A 4,506-nucleotide genomic window follows, 5' to 3' on the forward strand; every position below is an offset into this window, starting at 1 on the left:
AATTAAGTCCTGGGTCACACCAACATAGAAATTACAGAGAAAAGTTAGAATCAGTAAAATTCTGAAAACAAACATCCACTGAGGTAGGAAGAAAACCAAGAGAGAATAGAGTTCTGAAAGCTAAGCAAAGAAAAATGTTTCAAAAAAGAGGGAGTGATTTACCATAAAATTGCTGCTAATTAGCCAGGAAACATGAGGATTGAGAATGAGTCGTTGGTCATAGCCATGAAAGTCATTGGTGATCTTGATGAGAGCAATTTTTGTGGAAGAATAGGAATGAAAACTTTGAGTGGCACGTGGTTAAGAAAGAATAAGAGAGGAATTGGAGACAGGGTATAGACAACTCTTTCGAGAGACTTGCTGTAAAGACAGCAAATGACTTGAGGCAGGAAGGCATAGCTTGAGAGCAGGGTGGAATGGAAAAGAAGTTACATTTTATTAAGGTGAAAGAAATAACAGCGTGTGCTGTTAGATAATACAGTAGAAATTTTTTTTTAATTGATGTTGTAGGAAAGAGAAAGAAATGCTGCAGAAGTGAGAGAAGATAAGATCTAGTGCACAAGTAGAAGCTTTAGGCAGTAGCACAACTAGTGCATCTCTGCTTATCGAATGGGAAATCTGAGTATGTGGGTGGAGATTCTGCTGGATCTGGTATTGGGACTCCATGAAAGTCCTCCTCTGATTGTTTCAATTGTCTTTTTTTTTCTCAGTTTACTTATTTATTTTTATTTTTTAATTACAATTGGCATCCTATATTATATTAGTTTTAGGTGTACAGCATAGTGGTTAGACATTTACGTAACTTAAAAAGCGAACTCCCTAATAAGTCTAGTATTCCCCTGACATCATAAATAGTTATTACAATATCATTAACTTTACATCCCCATGACTATTTCATAACTACAAATTTGAACTTCTTAATCCTTTCACCTTTTTCACCCAGCCTCCAAACCCCCTCCCACCTGGCAACCAGCAGTTTATCTGTATCTATGAGTTTATTTTAGTTTTCTTTGTTCATTTATTTTGTTTTTTAGATTCCACATATAAGTAAAATCATATGGTATTTGTCTTTCTCTGTTTGACTGATTTCATGTAGCATAATATCCTCTACGTCCATTTATGTTGTCGCAAATAGTAAAATTTCATTCTTTTTATAGCTGAGTAATATTCCATTGCCTATAAGTACCACCTCTTCTTTTTCCAATTGTCTATTGATGAATACTTAGTCTCATTTTCTTATCCATTCAACTACCCTATGCCTTTTGTTTGGAGCATTTAATTCATCTTCATTTAAAGTGATTATTGATAGGTATGTAGTTATTGCCATTTGATTATTCATATTTATGATTTTTTTTTTTACTTCTTTTTAAAGAAGTCCCTTTAACATTTCTTGTACTACTGCTCTGGTAATAATGAACTCCTTTAGCTTTTTCTTGTCTGGGAAGCTCTTTATTTGTCCTTCAATTCTAAATGATAACCTTGCTAGATAGAGTAATCTTAGTTCTTGGTCCTTGCTTTTCATCACTTTGACTATTTCACATAAATCTCTTCAGGGCTGCAAAATTTCTGCTGAGAAATCGGCTGACAGTTTTTGGAGTTCCCTGGTAGGAACTCCCTTTTAAGATTCTCTCTTTGTTTAACCTTTGCCATTTTACTTGTTATGTGTCTTGATCCTTGCTTCTCTGGGTTTATCTCTTTTGGGACTCTGTGCTTCCTGAACTTGTTATATCTATTTCCTTCACTAAGATAGAGAAGTTTTCTACCATTTTTTTCTTCAAATAGATTTTCGATCCCTTGCTCTCTCTCTTCTCCTTCTGGTACCCCTATGATGTGACTATCGTTATGCTTAATGTTGTCCCAGAAGTCCCTCAATATATCCTCATTTTTTTCTTTTCTTTTTCTGTTTATATTAGGTATTTTTCACTACTTTGTCTTCCAAACATTTGTTTCAATCCTCTGTTTTATCTAAGCTGCTGTTGATTCCATCTAATATAGTCCTCATTTCAGTTATTTTATTCTTCATTTCTGACTGGTTCTTTTTTATGATTTCTATGTCCTTTGTTATGTTTATTATCTCTTTGCTGAAGTTCTCACTGAGTTCATCTATTCTTCTCCTAAGTTCATTAAGCATCCTTATAACCAGTGTTTTGAACTCTGTATTTGGTTGATTGCTTGTCTCCATTTCTTTTAGTTTTTTTTTTTTCCTTTTGTCCTGTTTGTTCATTTGTGATATGTTTCTTTGTCTCCTCAGTTTGGTTGCCTCCCTGTGTTTGTTTCTAAGTATTAGATAAATCTGTTAAGTCTCCCAGTCTAGGCAGGGTGGCCTTATGTAGCAGGTGTTCTGTAGGACCCAGTGGTGCAGTTTCTCTGGTTACCTGAGCTGGATGCTCCAGGGGTGGCCTTTATGTGTGTTATGTGTGCCCTCTTGTTGCAGTCAAGCCTTGATTTCTGTTGGCATGTCAGTGGGTAGAATTTAACCTCAGGCTAACTGGCTGTGAAGACTGGCTGTGACTATAGCAGGCAAGCATTGTGTGGGGGCTGACCCCTCAGCATGGGCCGAGGCCAGCCAGCCACTTGTGAGTATCAGCCACTGAAAGAGGTTTGGGTCTGTGCACCTGTTGGAGGTAAGTGGGGTGGGTTCTCAGGGAACGATAGGGTGGCGCGAGTCTGGTAGAGACCCAGATTTGTCACCTGCCTATGCATGCACACTGGGTTGGGGGAGGGCTAGCAAAGGAACATATTGGCAGAGAGAGCTGCCCCTCCAGCCCTCTTCTTGAAGCTAGACAGTTCAGTTTCTTCCCATATGTCCCTGGCACTTTTAGAGTTGCTGCCCCAGTCCTGGAACTCAGTGAATATATCTGTCAGCGATTAAGTCTGTGCACAATCCCTTTAAGCCCTTCATCTCACCCGGTTGGAATCCTCACTGATTTTCACAGCCAGCTGCTGTGGGAACTCCTCTTCCTGACACTGGTGCTCTGCCGTGGGGATGCCAGTGTAAGGCTGGGACCCCTCACTCCTCAGGGGGAATCCTCCGCAGCTAAGATATCCCTCCCAATTCTTAACTACAACATGTGAGTGTGGGACCAGCCTATTTCTCCTCTCTGCCCCTCTTTCCAGTCTCCACGTGGCTTCTTTATAGTTCTTAGAAGAGTTCTGTTTAGCTATTCTTCAGGTGATTCTCAAAGGTATTTGTTGTATAATTTAGTTGTAACTTTGATGTGGTCATGGGAAGAGGCGAGCATAGCATTTACCTACTCCACCACCTTGACCTTGACCATTTTAACTATTTTAACTATTTTTAAGTGTATAATTCAGTAGCATTAAGTGTATTCAAAATGTTGTACAAACTAAAGAGGAACAGGGAAGAGGGGGTAAGCTTGGTTTGTAATTTTTATTATTTTACAAACAGGGCTTTTATTGTTAGGCAAGATTTAAAACAGCCACTTTAAAAAAAATACTTGTCATAATTAAGCCATTTATTATCTGGCCTGTGGCCTGTATTTATCAAACCAAAAATTAAATTTATTTTTCAGTCTAAGGCTATGCTGGAAAATATAGTTCTAGATGAAAACTATTTAATTCATACATATCTTAACTACATACATGTAGTCATTAAGAAAAAAAATTCAAACTCAAGGTTTTTGTATTTTTACCAGTAGATGTGTTACTTTTTTTTAATCAAGTATTTTTTAATTGTTTGAATGGGGAGCACCTTTTCAATTAACTCTGAGAATTTAAGACTTCTGAGCATAGTTTTAATTTTTACTAGGGGCCTCTTTTGAGGGAGTAAGTCCTGTATTTATAAAATAAAGATATCTTCATGTGCTGAAACAGAATTGCTAATATTTATACATTCAATTTTCAGAGTCTGTTCAATACCTCTTGGACTGATGTGGTGACACTGAAGCACATACAGTTTTAAGGCCCCTTTAAGAAAAATAACACAAATATAAAATTCAATATAAAAATCAATATTTGTTCAGAATGAAAAAGAACGAGTTTATATTTTTTAAAAAGCAACAAAACCAACAAATTAAATCCAAAAAGATGGGCTAATATATTTAATTGGTTAGTCTGACTCACCTATGAATTACTCTTTTTTTACTATATTTTGGCTATATATGCTTTTGATTGACTTTTCATATGATGATAATTTTGTAATACTTTTTCTATAGAAAAAATAAAAAGAATTCACTCTCTTTTCAAATGGTTGATCAAAATTTGTTTTTTATATTAATAAAATAGGCAGCATCTTGCAGCTTCATAATGTGAAGCTTATTGTTAATGTCATAAATGTTTAAGTTTTTTTTAATTTGAGAAAATTAAACAATATATCCATATCCTAACCCCACAAACCTGTGAATATGACTTTTTAAGGATCTTGATATGAGACCATCCAGGATTTGCTGGGTGGGCTCTAAAGCAAATAACAAGCATTTTTATTAAAAAAAAAAAAAAAGAAAAAAGAAAAGAAAAGAAAACGTAGAGGAGACACAAATACAGAAG

This window comes from Pteropus vampyrus, unplaced genomic scaffold (assembly GCF_000151845.1).
Source record: "Pteropus vampyrus isolate Shadow unplaced genomic scaffold, Pvam_2.0 Scaffold33, whole genome shotgun sequence".
NCBI classification, from domain to species: Eukaryota; Metazoa; Chordata; class Mammalia; order Chiroptera; family Pteropodidae; genus Pteropus; species Pteropus vampyrus.